We start from the raw sequence: 21,620 nt of genomic DNA on the forward strand, positions 1-21,620 counted from the left end.
AGACATGAAGAGGAGGAAGCGAGTTGCCAAGCAAACTCGCGCCGAGCTGCCCTAGGATGCGGAGCCCGAGGTACCAGACTACCCGTCGGGGGATCCGCCCAGGGAGCCCGAGATGTCTCCTCCAATGCAAGAAGCGGCAGGGGGCCCGTATGCTGAGACTACTTACACGGGGGCTCGCACCTACTCTGGTGCTCCTTTTTACTCTGGGTCTGCTCATACGCAAGCTGGGCCCTCGGGCTCGGGGGCCCCAGGGGAATTCAGGAGTGTGCTGTCGCCGACCTACACTCTTCAGAAGAGTAAGGAGGCTATCTTCCCCGAGGAGGTCGCGGCGTGGGCTGATCTCCCTCTGCACCAGGTGGCCTGTCGTGCTGTTACTCATGCCATGGTGGTAAGTCAGACTTTTTATACGTCTGATCTATTTCCTGCCCGGGTTATCGCACTCGCGCGGCCCATTTTGGTGGTGATTTTATCCACTTCGCTTGGTGGTCTATAGGTAGTATCGCCTTAGGTTGATGATGTTCCATGCTCGGGGTACTTGCTTACCCTCTAAGGTTTCGAGCTCGTATGCCCCCCCGAGTGCTTTCTTTACTCTGTAGGGTCCTTCCCAATTTGGTCCGAGTTTGCCCACGCCGGGTTCGGGTACCATGATCTTACGGAGAACCAGGTTGCCGACACAGAAGCTCTTCTTCTTTACTCTGGCGTTATAGTACCGAGCTACTTTTTGCTGGTGGCCGCTGTTCGGGATGTGCGCGAGGTCTCTTACCTCATCCAGTAGGTCGAGGTTGGTGCGTAACTCGTCTCCATTTGTCTGGTCGTCATTTGCTTCTACTCGTAGTGTAGGTATTTCGATTTCCGTCGGGATTACCGCTTTTGTGTCGTAGGTGAGGTTAAAGGGGGTCTCTCCCGTGGCGGTTTTTTCCGTAGTTCGGTGAGCCCACAGGACACTTGGTAGCTCATCCGCCCACAACCCTTTAGCTCGGTCTAGTCGTGCTTTCAGTCCGCGGAGGATGGTTCCGTTCATTACTTCTGTCTGACCGTTTGCCTGCGGGTGTGCGACCGACGTGAAGTTCTGACGAATTCCCATATTTTGGCACCATTCTTGGAACTTGATATCCTCGAACTGTTTGCAGTTGTCGGAGATCAGTACCCGAGGTAGCCCGTAGCGACATACTATGTTCTTCCAAATGAAGTTCTGTATGTTTCGGGCTGTAACTGTTGCCAGAGGTTCAACTTCTATCCACTTTGTGAAGTAATCTACTGCCAGCACTAGGAACTTTCTCCCACCTATTGCTGGCGGGAATGGCCCCAGAAGGTCGATGCCCCAATGTGCAAAGAGCCATGGACTTGTGAGGTACTTGAGGTCGGTAGCAGGCTGATGGTGGATATTGGCATGCTTCTGACACTTGTCGCATTTTCTAACGAGCTCGACGGCTTTTGGGTGAGGGCTCTGCCCCCCAGGTGTCCGCCGCACAGACCTTCATGAGTGTCGCGGAGTACGAGCTCGGCTTCGGCAGGTCGCAAGCAACGTAGGTAGGGGAGCGTGTAGGATCGTCGATACAACCGTTCATCTATTATGACGTATTTGGCTACCTGGCGCTGCACCCTCTTGGCTGCATTGCGGTCCGCAGGGAGGGTACCATCCAGCAGGAAGCTCGCGAGTGGGTCGATCCAGCTTGGCTCTGCTTCAAGGACGGGAGCGACCTCTTCTGCCCCATCGAGAGTGCTGGGCTGAGGTAAGTCCTCTATGTACACGGTTCTCATGGCGTTGTGACTCGTGTTGGCTAACCGGGACAGGGCGTCGGCCTCAGTGTTCTCTGACCTCGGGATTTGCCTGATGAAGTGTGACTGGAAGTTGAGCAGAGCCTCCTTTACTTTTGCCAAGTATGCAATCATAGTGAGCTCGCGTGCTTCGTTCTTGCCTGTAACCTGGTTGACCACGAGCTGAGAATCACTGCAGATAACTATGTGGTTTGCTCCGACCTTGCACGCTAGGTTCAGCCCGGCTACTAGTGCCTCGTACTCCGCCTCGTTGTTGGATGCCACAAACTCAAAGCGTAGTGCGTATTCCAATTTCGTTCCGCTTGGGCCGCGTAGCACTATTCCAGCCCCACTGCCCTGCTGGTTCGAGAAGCCATCTACGTGAAGGATCCAGGGCTCCTCATCCCAGTTCGCGTTTGGCCTAACCAGGAGAGATGCTACACTGGCTGCTACTTCACGGGGTTCAGACTCTATTGGCTTGGGAGCTCCGAGCTCGCCCGAACTGAGGATCTTGGGCTCGATCGGCTTAGGGGCTTCGAGGCTAAACGTGCACTCGGCGATAAAATCTGCCAAGGCTTGGGTCTTAATAGCAGTTCTTGGCTTGTACGGTAGGTCGTACTCGCTGAGTTCGATGGCCCATTCCGTCAGTCGACCGTAAACCTCGGGCTTGAGTAAAACTTGCCTCAGAGGTTTGTCAGTCAGGACGATGACGGTATGAGCCTAGAAGTATGGGTGGAGTTTCTGAGCTGCTATCACCAGTGTGTATGCTAGCTTTTCTATCTGCGTGTACCTTGTCTCTGCTCCCTGCAAAATTTTACTAACATAGTAGATGGGTCGTTGGACCCGGTCTACTTTTATTAGTACCGAACTGACCACCTCGTCGCTTGCCAAGAGGTACAGTTCTAAGACCTCACCCTCCTCGGGCCAGGCTAAGGTTGGCACACTAGCGAGGTAGCTTTTTAGCTCGTCGAACGCGAGCTGGCAGTCTCGGGTCCACTCGAACCCTTTGCCTTTGACTGCTTTGAAGAAGGGCAGGCAGCGGCCTACTGATTTGGACATGAAGCGGCTTAGAGCGGCTATGCGACCGTTTAGCCTTTGAACTTCTTTTACTTTCCGGGGTGGCCTCATATCTAGGATGGCTTTTATCTTGTCTGGGTTAGCCTCAATACCGCGCCGGTTGACAATGTACCCTAGGAACTTGCCCGAAGTGACACCAAAGACACATTTGTTAGGGTTCAGTTTCATGCTAAATTGACGCAGGATTTGTAAGACACAATCTAAGTCTTGTATTAATTCCTGTGAAAACTGTCTTGACGACCATGTCGTCAACATAACATTCTATCTTCGTGCCAAGTCTTTGGAAGGTTGCCCCGGCGTTTTTTAATCCGAAGGGCATGACCTTGTAGCAGTACAGGCCGAACTCGGTTATGAAGCTGGATTTTTCCTCATCGGACTGGTCCATCTTGATTTGGTTGTAGCCCGAGTAGGCGTCCAGGAAGCTTAGCAACTCATGTCCCGAGGTCGCATCCACTAGGCGGTCAATTCTGGGGAAGGGGAAGCAATCTTTCGGGCAAGCTCGGTTCAAGTCGGTGTAGTTGACGCACATGCGCCACTTGCCGTTTGCCTTTTTCACCAGCACTGGGTTGGCTACCCAGCTCAGGTAATGGACTTCCCTTATGAAATCTGCTGCGAGGAGATTTTCGACCACCTCATCGACCGCCCTCCAGCGCTCTGGGGCTAAGTTGCGTTTCTTCTATCTAACGGTTCTGACTACAAGGTCAGTATTAAGTTTGTGAGTTATCAGGCTGGGGTTAATACCGGGCATGTCGGCCGCGGACCAAGCAAAAATATCTAAATTTTGAAGTAAAAAACTCACCAGTTCGGTTCGTAGTGGTTCCTCGACGGAAGCACCGATCTGTAGTGTGCGAGCTGGGTCTGTAGCCGAAGTCGGGACTGTGACTGTTTCCTCTATGGGCAAAGCTCGTTCCTCGCCTTGGTCCGTAGGCCGCTCTAGTTCAAGGTCGTCGGCCACCTTGGTTTTTCCCTTTAGAGCGGCAACATAACACTTGCGGGACTCGAGCTGGTCGCCCCACGCTACCCCCACACCGAAGTTTGTAGGGAACTTCATTGCCAAATAGTATGTCGAGACCACTGCCCGCAGGATATGCGTAATTGGCCGCCCTATTATGGCATTGTATGGGGAGGGGATCACGACCACCAAGAAATCATGGTTGAGTCTGACCGCACAAGGTCATGTGCCGACTTCCACAGGTACTGTTATTTTTCCGAGGGGCCTAACTTCCTCTCCGCTGAAACCTACCAGAGGAGTGTTCGCGGGCTTTAGCTCGCTCCTCTGTAACTGTAGCTGGTCAAATGCTAACTTGAAGAGGATGTCTGTTGAGCTACCCGAATCTACGAGTACGCGCCTGACCTCGAAGTCGCTGATCCTTTGTTTAATGACAAGCGCGTCATCGTGGGGGTAGTGGACCCCTCGCGCATCGTCTTCTGTGAAGAAGTTCGACTCTTCAGTCTTTGGTCTTTTTGGGGGTTCTGTTCCTCTTGGGCCGCTTTGCGAACTAACGTCCGGGACGCTGTCGAAGTACACCCTGCTACCACCGAACCTCCCACAATTACATGGATAGTTCCCTGAACTGGCCTCTCTTCCGGAGGCTGTCACTGCAACGGTTCGGCTGGTCTGCTGCTAGATTTGGGGGCATCCTTTCCGTGCTCCCCTTGCCGACCTGCCTTATTGTTTTTATTATTATCATGCTGTACAAAATTCCTTAAGTATCCGTGACGGATGAGTCCCTCTATCTCGTCCCGGAGATTATTACACTGTTCAGTACTATGACCATGGTCTCTATGGAAACTACAGTACAAATTTTTATTTCTCTCGTTCAGATTTCCCTTTAGGCGAGGTGGCCACTTTACGTATGGGGCGTCCTTGATCGTCATTAAGATCTCGGTCCGCCTCGTGTTTAACGGCGTGTAATCCGTCCGAACTGCTAAGGGAGCTCGGAACGACTGGTTCGGCTTTGGTTCCCGTGCCGGGTTTTTTCTGTCGACTGAGTTGGAGGGCTCGCCTTCCCTCTTTCTTTTCTCGTTCCCACTTTTGGTTCATTGGTTGATTTCTTCCTCTGTTCTCATGAACTTATCCGCGAGCTTGAGGAATTCGGCCACGGTTGCGGGCTGGTTAGCTACCATGTGCCATTTGAACTCTTTGTGCGTTACTCCTCTCTTGGCCACCGTGAGCTGCACCGCGGGGTCTAACCGTGGTATCTGTAAACACACTTCATTGAACCGCTTGATGTAGCTCCGGATGGATTCTCCTTCTCTCTGGACTACTCCGAAGATGCTTTCCTTTGTTCTGGGGCACCGCATGCTGGTGACAAAGTGTGCGGTGAAGACCTGCACGAACTGGGCCCAGCATGTTATCGACCAGGGGGCCAGGTTTCTGTACCAAGTGCAGGCTACCCCCTTGAAGGTGGTGGTGAAGACCACGCACATGCACGATTCACTGGCCCTGGCGAGGTGCATTTGGGACTGAAAAGCGTCAACGTGGTCGTTGGTGTCGAAGGACCCATCATACTTGTCCAAAGGTGGTAGCTTGAAATCTCTGGGCAAGGGGACCGCCAGGAGTTCTGATGCGAAGGGGGAAGGAACTGAGGGAATCGGGGCAGCTCTTACCTCGTCCATGTTCATCTCTTCCTTACCTCTGAACTCGGGCAGGACACGGGTGGCAGTTCGGCGACTTCGCCGGCGCCTTCGTTGTTGAGTGGGCCTGGTACTGGCGCTGCTGACATCTGTGTTGCCGAGTTCGATGGGCCTGGAATGCTGGTAGTCTGTTGCCAGGGCGCCGAATCGGTTTTCCGTGAGAGGGAACTCGGTCGTGGAGCGACGAGGTGCTGACCTTGTGGGCGAGGTTCTCGACTCGCCTGCGAGCTGCGAGGCGGGGGTGATTTTTCTCTCTCTTCGGCCTGGGGACGAGGCCTGGCTGTTAGGGGGGTTCTGGGGCCAGGAGGCTTTTCCCTGGTGGGGGTGTCCATCCTGTGGGGAGGCCTTAACCGGCCTCGGAGTAGGGTGCCGAGGTGGAAGTAGTGGTTGGTTCAGCGGTAGTTAAGGGAACTGCTGTTGATAGTGATACTGGGAGATGTTGTGTAGTACTTGGCGCTGCTGGAGATGGTGTTGCTGTAATTGTTGCATTTGGACTTGCATTGCCTGCATGCATTGCATCAGGTCGTCCAACCGGTTTTGGCCGGTTGCTAGGGGGACGGCAGTTGGTTCAATAAAGGTTGTCTCGATAGGGGGAGGAAAGGGGATGCTCATGGCAGGAAGGTTTACGGGCGCCACTGCTTGTGGTGCATTCAAGCTGGGGATCCCATCCACCGAAAGGGGGATGGTGAACTGTCCGACGCACACCACGGGGACTTGAAGTTGTTCCCCGGTGGTGTTTGTCTCCGTGCCACGTCCGGCGTTGCTGGAAGAAGCCATGAGTGTTGGGGTTTTGAAGAAAAGAGGTTATGAGAGTTTAGAGGGAGGCTTTTAGAAGCATTCCCACAGATGGCGCCAATTGATGGTGCGCAATCCGGCTGGTCCTAGCTGTCAACGACCTTGCCTCTGAACGGAGCTACAAGGAGCCTGAAACAATGAAGATGGGGAAGCTCCGGGGGGAACCCGGTATGAATGCTCCGAAGCTCAAGTTAGAATTCTTAGGCAAGATAAAACCAGATGGCGCAAAGTTCACGTACCTTGTTCTTGGGGGTAGGGAGCCTTTTATAGCCACCTCGTGCACTCACTCCTAAGCTTTTGTTAGGTCGGGTACGATTACCTCTGGTCTCCTGCCAGTTCGGGTGTCATCCCCTCTGCTGGACAGAACCGCCACTGCTCCCTTTTGTCGGAGCCGTCTCTGCGACTGGCGATGACGGTGGCAGGTGGCGGTGGTGGGTGACCGTTGAAGTGCGGCTGTCAAGCATCAGATCCCAAGTCAGTCAGGTGCGCCGCCCTTGGATACGGACTTCCTTGGTGTCAGGTATGGTACATTTGTTCAGTTCGGTCTCGGAGGCAAAGTGCTGGAGTGGCGAACGAGGTGAAGTCTTGAGTTCGGATAGGGGAGTGTCCCGAACCGCCATGAGGCGGGCCAGTTTGGGTCACTGCCTTGTGTGACTCGGGGCCTAAGAGAGAGTTCGGGCTCCTCATAGGGAGGTCGGGCTCCTCGTAGGGAGTTCGAGCTCTTAGTAGGGAGGTCGGGCTCTTAGTAGGGAGGTCGGGCTCCTCGTAGGGAGTTCAGGCTCCTAGTAGGGAGTTCGGACTACTGGTTTCTTCCCTTTGGTGCTTGCACCCTGGATGCGCTATTGTGCCAAGCTGTTTGCCTTTGCCACGTGTCGAGTGATTACGAGGTCAGGCCAAATCTTCCTTCATCAATCACTTTTCAGAAAATGCAAGCACCATGCAGTGATTCTCATCTCATTTTCACAACATAGACGCAATCATCAACATAATCTTTTTCTTGTCCTGTTTCTTGTTTTCAACCTGCTTTATATTTTGTCGATAGATGAGTGAAATGAGTGAAATGAGTGAAATGAGTGAAAGTGAGCACCCTGAACAACACTGATTTTCCAATTTCCAAAAGTCAAGTAACAACATTTAGACAAATGGAAAATGTTCCATTAATCGTTCAAAATTGAACCATACATGTTCACAAACACTCTTAATTTAATGGTTAAAAATCAAAATGTCCTTTTGGTTCAGTTTGAAAAGAGTGCGAATACAAATATATACAGTATAAATACTAACAAAATAATACAGAATACAATGTTTTGCACTTTAGATAGTCTTTGTAAAGACTCCATTTGGACGGAGTACAAATATAAATATATAAAGTGCAGAACCTTGTATTTTGTATGTATTTACACTGTACATATTTGTATTTGTACTCCTTCCAAATAAAACCAAAAAAACAACCTAATTTCTTTATGAGTTAAACTTTTTAATCTTACAAACAAAGATATCTTTGTTTTGAATTGTGTCTTGAATTCTTGTTTGTAGCTTGCTCCATAATCTAATCTGACATTTGTGTAAAAAAAAGGAAAAATTTTTATTGCAGTCTGTGGTGGACATTGAATTGTGTCTTGAATTCTTGTTTGCAGCTGTACACAGTTTTCACTTATGGTCCTGGCCCAAATTTGTAATGTTGTTTAGGGTTTCTTAATTATTATTTTGTATTGGCGCTTGAATAAGAAAAGAGTGATTGCTTCAGGCGTACTGGGGTTTAGGGTTTTGTGTGAAATGGGCATCTCAAACCATATATAGTATCTTTCACTATATTTTCTATAGTGGATTTCTGCTCCTCCATCGTCCATGGATATAGAAACGAATGCCAAACGACATAAATTGTTGTGTCCCGTTTGTCTTCTCTTCTCTCGCTTCTTATATCTCTTTTTTTTTTTCTAGGTTTTGCAGAACACTACATCTTCCATTGAGATGTCCCTAATGGATTCTGTGCAAGCTACTCTTCTTTTAGCTAATTCATTCAAATAATAATGCTGCCCTTTCCTTATATATAATTGGTTTAATTACAGTCTACCACCTGGGGGTGGTAACACTTAGCACTCAAAATTTTGTTTTGTGACAGAGACCTAAACTTTTGAATTTCAGCACCATGCCCCTACTCTGTTAATGGGGTTGAGGATTTGGAAGCACAATCACCCAATCCAAAAGAAGTTGTATGGTCCATTTTCATCATTTTAATTGTTTCTCTCCACACATTGAATCTTGTATGAACAATTTAGTAATTTTATCTCACCATCAACCCTTAAATAGAATAAGGGGCATAATTTTTTTTTTGAAGCCACGTGGCAAATTTCATTAAAAATGCTCAGGATATAAAATAGTACAATCAGCATCAGTCAAATAGTTCAGAAGATTGACAAAAAATGGAAAAATAAATCCAAATTATTGGCTAATCTACTGAAGGAAAGAAACCAATTCTGAGCACCGGGAGAAAGAGCTTGTTGTTAGACAATACATGAACATTTATTTGTAAATGAATAAAGTACATTGTTGTTTCATGTTAATATTGATATGTTTTTATGCATTACCCCTTAAACTAGACACTTAAGAGACTCGTGCTAGTTTAGAATGTTCTCAGCCATTGGATAGGCTTGGGGAGTTTATCATGACAAGGCTGACATTGGTATGCTACCAAGGAATTGGAGCAGCTTGTCTCAGTTACTAAGGTTAAACCCCAAGTATAGCCAGTGAGTGTTTATTAGAAGCACTGAAACCAGACCAATTTCTAATTGTGCCTTAGACCTTGGAGAAAGATGGGCAAAACTGGAAAGTTTAAACAACCCCATAACTAATTATGGTGTTACATTAGGTGTTGGACTGGGCTATCTTTGATAGGCCAACCAGTGAGATCCATTAAGGGTCAAATATGTAGGTATGTTGGGGCAGTCTAAGGATTCACCTGAGTGGGTGATTATAGTGATAGTATCGACCCCTTTGTTAAACAAAGTGAATATCACACTTTACACTCTCTCTAATGGAAACCTAAATTACCAATACTAGAATTCACCTGTGTTTAAAATATGGTTTTACAAAATGTATTTATATGTTATATACTACTATTTTATGAAAATTGTTTACAAAAGGTTTTAATCCCGGGATCCATCCAAGCAGAGAGTGTGGCACTGCACCTTGCATCCAGGGGAGAGGTCCTTCCTTGTTGGGCAGTGTTTTTTGATCATTATGGGTTGAGAGGTTAAGTGTAAGAGACCATTACAGAACTGATTACCTAATGAGCTTTGTCTTACATGAGTCCATTATCCTTGGGTCTTCATAGGGCGATTGAATCCAATGATCAATTGGGTGTAAATGTTGGGCCCAAACTAGACCTATGCTGATTGGGTCAGGGGTTTACTGCCCTGAGCAGTGAATTCGACCTAGCCTCTTTTAGGTGTTGGGCCGAACCTATGTGGGCTAATGTGAAATCATTGTGGGCTTCCATGCCATGCAATATTAGGCCCAAAGTGGCCATGCAACATCTTGGGTCATTAGCCTTTGAAGTAATTGGGCTCAAGGCCCATAATTAATAAGATTAAGTAAGCTGCTCTGAGTCGAATCTAGGTTTGGTAATGGGTATGAAGCACCTATCCTCTTAAGAGGATAAGGCTTATTTCTTAATAGAGTACAGATCCAAATTAAATTTAGACAATCTCATAATTTGATTAGGAAAGTGCTTCATAAGGAGAAAAAAGAAGAAAATGGCGAACCAGACTAGAACACCACTCTTTCTTGTTCTCTCTTCTTCTCTTTTGTCTTCCAAGAAGCCCTATCACGACCTAGGCTTTCAAGAACTGATTTAGATAAGTTTTCTTCTTTGTTTTTGTAAGAAAAACTAAAAAAAAAAATCCAGGCTCATTTACCTCATTCCATTCAAGCAAGTTGAATCACAATTTTGCTGAAAGCAGTGTTGCTAAACCAGCTTCACCTACACACTATGTCATTTTCAGTGGAATCTAGGTTTTAGGATTGATTTAGTCATAAACTTCTACCTTGGGATTTGTGTTTGTGGTATCCGTATCAGATATAATTCTCCCCTCTTGATTTGGTTTAAAGTCTAATCCGGTTCAGTGCAAGATTAATAAAAAAATATAATTTTCAAATTCACTAGGAAATCGGTTCCTGTAAGGATTAGAAAAATTTTTGAAATTTCGCTCAACCATCTAGAATGATTTGACCATCCATATAAAGGATATTAAACCCTTCCAGCACTTGTGAGGTGTATGCAATAAATGCATAAAACGCCAAAACAAAGTATCAAACCTCTAATAGAGATAAACTCAACAAGAAGCTCCCAAACAAACCATCCATCCCAACAACTAAACCAATAAGTAGTTGATGATGCACAATCTGACTAGTCTTAGCTGTCAACGACCTTGCCTCTGAACTGAGTAACAGGGAACCTGAAACAGAGGAGATGAGGAAGCTCCGGGGGGAACCCGGTGTAAAGGCTCCGAAGCTCAAGTTAGAATCCTTCAAAGGCAAGATAAAACCAGATAGCGCAAAGTTTGCTTACCTCCTCTTTGGGGGGGTGGAGAGCCTTTTATAACCACCTCGCGCACTCACTCCTAGACTTCTGTTAGGTCGGGTATGATTACTTCCGTGCTTCTTCCAGTTCGGGTGTCATCGCCTCTACTGGGGCAGAACCGTCACTGCTCTTTTTGTCGGAGCCATCTCTGTAACTGGAGATGGTGGTGGCAGGTGGCTGTTGAAGTGCGGCCGTCAGGCGTCAGATCCCAAGTCAGTCAGGTGCGCCGCCCCTGGATACGGATTCCTTCGGCGTCAGGTACGGTGTGGTTTGTCTAGTTCAATGCCCTGGAGACGAAGTGCTTGGAGTGGTGTGCGAGGCGAAGTCTTGAGTTCGGATAGGGGACTGTCCTGAACTGCCATGAGACGGGCCAGTTCGGGTCACTGCTTTGTGTGGCTCGGGGCCAAAGGGAGAGTTTGGGCTCCTCGCAGTGAGTTTGGGCTCCTCGCAGTGAGTTTGAGCTCTTAGTAGGGAGGTCGGGCTCCGTGTAGGGAGTTCGGGCTCCTCTTGGGGAGTTCGGGCTCCTCGTAGGGAGTTCGGGCTCCTCGAAGGGAGTTCGATCTCCTCGAAGGGAGTTCGGTCTCCTCGAGGGGAGTTCGGACTACTGGTCTCTTCCCTTTGGTGTTTGCACCCTGGGTACGCTGCTTCAAGTGCCGAGCTACTTGTTTTTTTGCCACGTGCCGTAATTGCGAGGTCGGGCCAAATCTTCCTTCTTCAATTGCCCCCCACTCCTCGTGCTAAGGGTCTCGCCCTGGCGCGGGGAGTTCGCAAGGTGTCAGGTAGATTTGCCCTGCACTTTGAATCTCGGTTTTGACGGCACGAGGTGCGTTGTTAGGGTTCCTTGGGTTTCTTTGAGCGTCCAAAAGGCGGGAAGCGCGCTGGCCTGCCTAAACGCTGATGGATGTGGCGGCGCATGCTTTACTTCGAAATTTCAAAAAAGTGCGCCACTCGGGAGGCGCGAGCACCAATTTATTGAGGAAACGTGCGCTGGCGTTCTGTCAGTTTCGAAAAGATGTGCGCCAGCGCTCTATCAGTTTCAGAAAGACGTGCGCCAATCACATCTCGTTCTCAGGGGACGTGCGGTCAGTGCGACTGTAGGCCGTCGGATTGGCTTTGATATAAGCCGTCGCTTTTCGGTCACTGTGAGTATAAATAGCGGGGGGGGGACCCCAATTGCTGCCACTTCTGTATTTCTCTTGAGCTCGCATCCGAGTTTCAGCTCGCATCCTATTCGCGTCCAGGTCATTTCAGTTCGCGTTCAAGGTCTTCTGCTCGTCCGAGCTCCTGTGGTGTACAGCCTTTTTCCGAGTGAGTACTTTCCTGGATCCCATCTCACTCCCTGATGTCTAGCTTGGATGGCTCAGATAGTCCTTTCAGCGGGTCTGATGCAGGTTCTACGAACCGAGTTGCATCCCCCGATAGCCCTAGCGAGCCAGAGGTAGAGCTCGAGGAAGAATTCGAACTCGTAGGCCGAGGCGCTTCGGGTAGTTTGGCGTCCACCTCTCGTCGGGGTCGGATGTTAGACAAGTTTGGTCCTTCGACCATGACACCCGAGGGGCTCCAATCCCTCATTACCTACTATAACTTGCCTGGGGAGTACGCTTATTTCATACCTTCGGGTAGCTTTCCTTGGGAACACGGTCCTAATGAGATCGTGATATTCCGGGAGCAGCTCGCCGCGGGGCTGCGATTGCCTTTCCATCCCCTCCTTGTTGAAGTCTTGAACCACTTCGGCGTGACGGTCGGCCAGCTTCACCCGAACTCCATTCGAAATTTGGTAGGGACAATCTCCTTATTTTGCGAAGAGAGCTTTCCGTTGGACTTGGAGATTTTTTCTTCAATCTTGATGCTTAAGAAGCAAGCGGGTTCCCTCCCCGGGCGTAGGCGGGCATACTACCTGTCTCCTCGCCCGGGCTTTAAGCTTTTACATGAGCTCCCCAACAAGGTCACAGCATGGAAGCGGGACTATTTCGGGGTGCGAAGTGTGCTGGGGTGGACGTTTCAGACCGGGTGGGGATGGCCGCTCCTGACTCCGGGGTCACGCTTGACAAAGAGACAGCAAAGGGCCTCTGGCAATGGACGCGGCTTGGGCTGAAGTGTCAACAGTATCTGACGGAGGCCAAGCTCATTGCGGCCGGCCTGAGTTCGGGTAGGTTCTTCACTTAGAGATTCTGTCTTGCTGTCTTTCTTGCTTTTTACTGATGGCGAACTTCTTTTCACAGGTGTGATGGATTCTCGAGGGACCCGGGGTGGGCACTTGTTCCAAGGCATGAAGAGGAGAAAGCGGGTTGCCAAGCGAACTCGCGTCGAGATGCCTCGGGATGTAGAGCCCGAGGTGCCGGACTATCAGCCAGAAGATCTGCCCAGGGAACCCGAGATGGTTCCTCCAATGCAGGAGCCGGCAGGGGGCCCTTATGCTAAGACTACCTACACAGGGGCTTCTACATACTCCGGTGCTCCTACTTACTCCGGGTCTGCTCATACGCGAGCTGGGCCCTCGGGCTCGGGGGCCCCGGGGGATTTTAGGAGTGTGTTGTTGCCGACCCATGCTCTTCAAAAGAGTAAGGAGGCTATTTTCCCCGAGGAGGTCACGGCGTGGACTGATCTCCCTCTGCATCAAGTGGCCTGTCGTGCCGTTACCCATGCCATGGTGGTAACCGTTCTCCCTTTTTTAGAGCTCTTTGGCTTTCGTTTTGTTGGTTCTTTGGATCACTCGGTTCCTTTTGGGAGGTGAATTCTTCTATTCACGTCTTGGCGGCTCAGGTTGAGAGGAGCTCGAGGCAGGCGCGAGCTGCCGAAGAGGCTCGTCGTGCTGCCGAGGAGGCTGCTCGTGCTGCCGAAGAGACTGCTCATTTTTCACGGATCAGGCAGGCGAGGTCTTAGAGAGATGTCGAGGCCATGCGAGTGGTGGTGAAGCACATGGCGGACTTGAGGCTAGATCTGTAGCATCAGGTCGAGTACCTTCAGGAGGACATCAGGGAGAGGACGCAGATCTTTTCTCAAGGTATCGAAGATGCCAAGAAGAAGGCTGTCGATGAGTACATTGCTTCGCCGGGCTTTGATGATCTGATGGTGGATTCATACAGGAGGGGTTTTAAACTAAGCCGGCGGATGATCCGGAATATGTACCCCGAGCTCGATATTAGCGCCATATCCACTTCGCGCATAACTCAGGAGATGAACAATGCTGCTGACGGCGAGCCAGACTCCGAGGGCGAGGCGGCGCCTTCGGGTATTGTTGAAGTGCCTTCTGATAATGAAGAAATAGCTCCGGGCTTGTACACTCGCGCGGCGTGTTTTGGTGGGGATTTTATCCACTTTGCTTGGCGGTCTATAGGTAGTATCGCCTTAGGTTGATGATGTTCCATGCTCGGTGTAATTGTTTTCCATCTAAGGTTTCGAGCTCGTATGCCCCCCCGAGTGCTTTCTTTACTCTGTAGGGTCCTTCCCAATTTGGTCCGAGTTTTCCCATGCCGGGTTCGGGTACCATGATCTTACGGAGAACCAGGTCACTGACGCGGAAGCTCCTCTTCTTTAGTCTGGCGTTATTGTACCGAGCTACCTTTTGTTGGTAGGCCGCAGTTCGAATGTGTGCGAGGTCTCTTACATCGTCCAGTAGGTCGAGGTTGGTGCGTAACTCGTCTCCGTTTGTCTGCTCGTCGTATGCTTCTAGTCGCAGCGTAGGTACTTAGATTTCCGCCGGGATTACCGCTTCGATGCCGTAGGTGAGGTTAAAGGGGGTCTCTCCCATAGCGGTTTTTTCTGTGGTTCAGTGAGCCCACATGATACTTGGTAGCTCGTTCGCCCAAAACCCTTTAGCTCGGTCTAGTCGTGCTTTCAGTCCGCGGAGGATGGCTCTGTTCATTACATCTGTCTGACCGTTTGTCTGCGGGTGTGCGACCGACGTGAAGTTCTGACGAATTACCATACTTTGGCACCATTCTAGGAACTTGATATCCTCGAACTGTTTGTCGTTGTCGGAGATCAGTACCCGAGGTAGCCCGAAGCGACATACTATATTCTTTCAAAAAAAGTTCTGCATGTTTCGGGTTGTAACTGTTGCTAGAGGTTCAGCTTCTATCTACTTTGTGAAGTAATCTACTGCCAGCACTAGGAACTTTCTCCCACCTGTTGCTGGCGGGATTGGCCCCAGAAGGTCGATGCCCCATTGTGCAAAGGGCCATGGACTGGTGAGGTACTTGAGGTCGGCAGCAGGCTGACGGTGGATATTGGCGTGCTTCTGACACTTGTTGCATTTTTTGACGAGCTCGACGACTTCTGCCTTCATCGTTGGCCAGTAGTGTCCTTGTCGAAAAGCCTTTTAGGCGAGGGCTCTGCCCCCCAGGTGTTCGCCGCACAAGCCTTCATGAGTGTCGCAGAGTACGAGCTCAGCTTCGGCAGGTCGCAAGCAACGCAGGTAGGGGAGTGTGTTGGATCGTCGGTACAACCGTTCGTCTATTATGATGTATTTGGCTGCCTGGCGCTGCACCCTCTTGGCTGTATTGCGGTCTGCCGGGAGGTCGCGAGTGGGTCGATCCAACTCGGCTCTGCTTCAAAGACGGGAGTGACCTCTTCTGCCCCATCGAGAATGCTGGGCCGAGGTAAGTCCTCCACGTACACAGTTCTCATGGCGTTGTGACTCGTGCTGGCTAGCCGGGACAGGGCGTCGGCCTCAGTGTTCTCTGACCTCGGGATTTGCCTGATGAAGTGTGACTAGAAGTTGAGAGAGCCTCTTTTACTTTTGCCAAGTACGCAATCATAGTGAGCTCGCGTGCTTCGTACTCGCCTGTAACTTGGTTGACCACGAGCTGGGAATCACTGCAGATAACTAAGTGCTTTGCTCCGACCTTGTGTGCTAGGTTCAGTCCGGCTATCAGTGCCTAGTACTCCGCCTCGTTGTTGGATGCTGCGAACTCAAAGCGTAGTGCGTATTCCAATTTTGTTCCGCTTGGGCCGCGTAGCACTACTCCAGCCCCGCTGCTCTGCTGGTTCGATGAGCCATCTACGTGAATGATCCAGGGCTCCTCATCCCAGTTCACGTTTGGCCTAACCATGAGAGATGCTACACTCGCTGCTACTTCACGGGGTTCAGACTCTATTGGCTTGGGAGCTCCGAGCTCGCCCGCACTAGGGATCTCGGGCTCGACTAGCTCAGGGGCTTCGAGGCTAAACGTGCACTCGGCGATAAAATCTGCAAGGCTTGGGCCTTAATAGCAGTTCTTGGCTTGTACTGGAGGTTGTACTCACTGAGTTCGATGGCCCGATTCGTCAGTCGACCGGAAACCTCGGGTTTGAGTAAAACTTGCCTCAGAGGTTTGTCAATTAGGACGATGACGGTGTGAGCCTGGAAGTACGGGCGGAGTTTCCGAGCTGCTATCACCAATGCGTATGCTAGTTTTTCTATCTGCGGGTATCTTGTCTTTGCTCCCTGCAAAATTTTACTAACATAGTAGATGGGTCGCAGGACCCGATCTGCTTCTTTTATTAGTACCGAACTGACCACCTCGTCGCTTGCCGAGAGGTACAGTTCTAAGACCTCGCCCTCCTTGAGCCGGGCTAAGGTTGGCACACTAGCGAGGTAACTTTTTAGCTCGTTAAATGCGAGCTAGCAGTCTTGGGTCCACTCGAACCCTTTGCCTTTGATTGCTTTGAAGAAAGGTAGGCAGCGGTCTGCTGATTTGGACATGAAGCGGCTTAGAGCGGCTATGCGGTCGTTTAGCCTCTAAACTTCTTTTACTTTCCGGGGTAGTCTCATATCTAGGATGGCTTTTATCTTGTCCGGGTTGGCCTTGATACCATGCCGGTTGACAATGTACCCTAGGAATTTGCCCGAGGTGACACCGAAGACGCATTTGTTAGGGTTCAACTTCATGCTAAATTGACATAGGATTTGGAAGGCAGAATTTAAGTCTTGCATTAATTCCTGTGAAAACTGTGTCTTGACGACCATGTCGTCTACATAACATTCTATCTTTGTGCCAATCAAGGGCCGAAACAACCTATCTACAAGTCTTTGGAAGGTCACCCCGTCATTTTTTATTCCGAAGGGCATGACCTTGTAGTAGTACAGGCCGAACTCGGTTATGAAGCTGGTTTTTTCCTCATCGGACTGATCCATCCTGATTTGGTTGTAGCCCGAGTAGGCGTCCAGGAAGCTTAGCAACTCATGTCCCGTGGTTGTGTCCACTAGGCGGTCAATTCTGGGGAGGGGGAAGCAATCTTTCGGGCAAGCTCGGTTCAGGTCGGTGTAGTCGACGCACATGCGCCACTTGCCGTTCGCCTTTTTTACCAGCACTGGGTTGGCCACCCAGCTCGGGTAATGGACTTCCCTTATGAAGTTTGCTGCGAGGAGCTTCTCGACCTCCTCGTCGACCGCCCTCCAGTGCTTTGGGGCTAAGTTGCGTTTCTTCTGTCTAACGAGTCTGACTACAGGGTCAGTATTAAGTTTGTGAGTTATTAGGCCGGGGCTAATACCGGGCATGTCGGCCACGGACCAAGCAAAAATATCTAAATTTTGAAGTAAAAAACTCACCAGTTCGGTTCGTAGGAGTTCCTCAACGGAAGCACCGACCTGTAGTGTGCGAGCTGGGTCCGTAGCCGAAGTCGGGACTGCGACCGTTTCCTCTGTGGGCGAAGCTCGTTCCTCGCCTTTCTCTACAGGCCGCTCCAGTTCAAGGTCGTCGGCCACCTTGGTTTTTACCTTCAGGGCGGCAACATAACACTTGCGAGACTCGAGCTGGTCGCCCCGCGCTACCCCCACACCGAAGTTTGTAGGGAACTTCATGGCCAAATAGTAGGTGGAGACCACCGCCCGTAGGATATGCATGATTGGCCGCCCTATTATGGCATTGTATGGGGAGGGGTTCGCGGCCACAAGGAAATCATGGTTGAGTCTGACCGCACAAGGCCATGTGCCGACTTCCACAGGTACTGTTATTTTTCCGAGGGGCCTAACTTCCTCTCCGCTGAAACCCATCAGAGGAGTGTTCGCGGGCTTCAGCTCGCTCCTCTGTAACTGTAGCTGGTCAAATACTGATTTGAAGAGGATGTCCGCTGAGCAGCCCGAATCTACGAGTACGCGTCTGACCTCGAAGTCACTGATCCTTAGTTTAATGACAAGCGCGTCATCGTGGGGGTAGTGGACCCCTTGCGCATCGTCTTCCGTGAAGAAGATTGGTTCTTCGGTCTTTGGTCTTTTTGGGGGTTCCATTCCTCGAGGGCCGCTTCGCGAACTGAAGTCCGGGCTGCTGCCGAGGTACACCCTGCTACCACCGAACCTCCCACAATTACATGGATGGTTCCCCGAACTGGCCTCTCTTCCGGAGGCTGCCGCTGCAACGGTTTGGCAGGTCTGCTACTAGATTCGGGGGCATCCTTTTTGTGCTCCCCTTAAAGACCTGCCTTATTGTTATTATTGTTATGCTGTACAAAATTTCTTAAGTATCCGCGACGGATGAGTCCCACTATCTCGTCCCGGAGATTATTACACTGCTCGGTACTATGATCGTGGTCTCTATGGAAACTACAATACAAATTCTTATTTCTCTCGTTCGGATTTCCCTTTAGGCGAGGTGGCCACTTCACGTATGGGGCGTCCTTGATCGTCATTAAGATCTCGGTCCGCCTCGTGTTTAACGGCGTGTAATCCGTCCGAACTACTAGGGGAGCTCGGAGCGACTGGTTCGGCTTCGGCTCCCGGGCCGGGTTTTTCCTGTCGACTGGGTTGGAGGGCTCGCCTTCCCTCTTTCTTTTCTCGTTCCCGCCTTCGGTTCGTTGGTTGATTTCTTCCTCTGTCCTCATGAACTTGTCCGCGAGCTTGAGGAATTCGGCCACGGTTGTGGGCTGGTTAGCTACCATGTGCCATTTGAACTCTTTGTGCGTTACTCCCCTTTTGGCCGCCGCGAGCTGCACCGCGGGGTCTAACCGCGATATCTGCAAGCACGCTTCATTGAATCGCTTGATGTAGCCCCGAATGGATTCTCCTTCCCTCTGGACTACTCCGAAGATTCTTTCCTCTGTTCTGGGGCACCGTTTGCTGGTGACAAAGTGTGCGGTGAAGACCTGCACAAACTTGGCCCAACACTTTATCGACCCAGGGGCCAGGTTCCTGTACCAAGTGCGGGCTACCCCCCTGATGGTGGTGATGATGGCCACACACATGCACGATTCGCTGGCCCTGGCGAGGTGCATTTGGGACTGGAAAGCGTCAACGTGGTCGTTGGGGTCGAAGGACCCGTCATACGTGTCCAAAGGTGGGAGCTTGAAATCTCTGGGCAAGGGGACCGCCAGGAGTTCTGATGCGAGGGGGAAGGAACTGAGAGAATCGAGGCAGCTCCTACCTCGTCCGAGCTCGTCTCTTCTTTGCCTCTGAGCTCTGACAAGACACGAGTGGCGGTTCGGCGACTTCGCCGGCGCCTCCGTTGAGTGGGCCTGGTACTGGCGTTGCTGGCCTCCCTGTTGCCGAGCTCGATGGGCCCAGAATGCTGGTAGTTTGCTGCCAGGGCGCCAAATCGGTTTTCCGTGAGCCGGAACTCGGGCTTGGAGCGCCGAGGTGTCAATCTTGTAGGCGAGGTTCCCGACCCGCCAGCGAGCTGCGAGGCGGGGATGATTTTTCTCTCTCTTCGGCCTGGGGATGAGGCCTGGCTGTTAGGGGGTTCTGGGGCCGAGAGGCCTTTCCTTGGTGGGGGGTGTCCATCCTGCGGGGGGGCCTTAACCGGCCTCGGAGCAGTGTGCCGAGGTGGAAGTAGTGGTTGGTTCAGCGGTAGTTGCGGGAACTGCTGTTGATAGTGATACTGGGAGATGTTGTGCAGTACTTGGTGCTAATGAAGCTGGTATTGCTAGAACTGTTGCATTTGGGCTTGGCTTGCCCGCATGCACTGCATCAGGTCGTCCAACCGGTTTTGGCTGGCTGCCAGGGGGATGGCAGTTGGTTCAGTAAAGGTTATCTCAATAGGGGGAGGAAAGGGGATGCTCGTGGCAGGAAAGTTTACGGGCACCACTGCTTGTGGCGCATTCAAGCTGGGGATCCCATCCACTGAAAGGGGGATGGTGAACTGTCCAACGCACACCACAGGGACTTGAAGTTGTTCCCCGGTGGTGTTTGTCTCCGTGCCACGTCCGGCGTTGCTGGAAGAAGCCATGAGTGTTGGGTTTTTTGAAGAAAAGAGGTTATGAGAGTTTGGAGGGAGGCTTTTTGAAGCTTTCCCATAGACGGCGCCAATTGATGATGTGCAATCCGGCTGGTCTTAGCTGTCAACGACCTTGCCTCTGAACTGAGTTGTAGGGAACCAGAAACGGAGGAGATGAGGAAGCTCCGGGGGGCTCCGAAGCTCAAGTTAGAATCCTTCAAAGGTAAGATAAAACCAGATAGCGCAAAGTTTGCTTACCTCCTCTTTGGGGGGGGGTGGAGAGCCTTTTATAACCACCTCGCGCACTCACTCCTAGACTTCTGTCAGGTCGGGTATGATTACTTCTGTGCTTCTGCCAGTTCGGGTGTCATCGCCTTTGCTGGGGCAGAACCGTCACTGCTCTTTTTGTCGGAGCCGTCTCTGTAACTGGAAATGGCGGTGGCAGGTGACGGTGGTAGGTGGCCGTTGAAGTGCGGCCGTTAGGCGTCAGATCCCAAGTCAGTCAGTGTAGACATAAATTGCAAGTTCAAGAATTATTCATTTAAATTGTGCGACTATATATTCGGGTGGCCGAGAGTTACTTGGAAGTGTTAGCCCAAGCTATGTAGCGAAAGCTCAATTAGTGCCAAGGCTAAAAAAATCAGAATTGGTTCTCACAATACTGTGTATGTTCATACTGTTCGCACAATCTTCGTAGCCTTGTTTTGAAAATAGCTCCCCATGAAAAAAGCATACAAGTATAAAAATATTTCCAATACATGGTTGTAAAGGGCTATAAGAACAGTAGAGCAGTCTTATGAGTAGAGGTGTAATTTGGGGGATCGACCCCTGCTAGTCTACGAGCTGTCTTGGGCCGTGCTGCCCTCTCCTGTGATAATTTGAGGGATCGACCCGGCATGGCCCATGGTCCAAGCCTGTGCCATGTCATGCCGTGCCACGATCTGGACTGGTCCTTGGGTCAAGTCGGGCTGTAGATATATGGGTCATGCCGGCACGTGGGTTGCAAGCGGCATGGCCCACAGACCTAAAACCCCAGGCCCAGCACAGTCCACACGATCATGCCAGGCCTGATATGGCCCACGGACCACCGTATCAGGACGATCCAAATTCATGCCGGGCCACGAGTGGCACGGCCCGATTTACGGTTCTACTTGTGAGCACTGAATCCGACCTCAAGGCTAAAATGCCTTGGTCCGACCAGCCTGCATGGTGCCGATGCCGGCCCTGGCCGTTCCAACATTCCAACTTCCAAGGATTAATTACTCATTCGAGTTGGACCAACCATCACCATGAGGATCCGAATTGTGCAAAGACGTCACTCTCGTAAAAAAAAAAGCACAAATTATAGGGCATTGATGGGATGCCGCTGCTTAATAAAATACTATAAAAAATAGCAAAGAAGGCTCTTAAATGATTGGCCAACAAAAAGAAGGAACTCAACTCACAAGTGCTTCCGTCACTTTTGATGGAAACCAAAAACGTAATATTAATTGCTGATGAATGATGATATAGATGGATGGATGGATCATAGTTCATAGATGGGGGGCATTGTATTGGTCCACATCTCTCAACTTTGGTCAAACCACGTGTACCAATACAAGTTGATTCTGCAACCGACGATGTTCCTCTCTTTGTATTCTTCG

Source organism: Nelumbo nucifera, chromosome 2 (assembly GCF_055504915.1).
Source record: "Nelumbo nucifera cultivar China Antique chromosome 2, China Antique-T2T, whole genome shotgun sequence".
Classification (NCBI taxonomy): domain Eukaryota; kingdom Viridiplantae; phylum Streptophyta; class Magnoliopsida; order Proteales; family Nelumbonaceae; genus Nelumbo; species Nelumbo nucifera.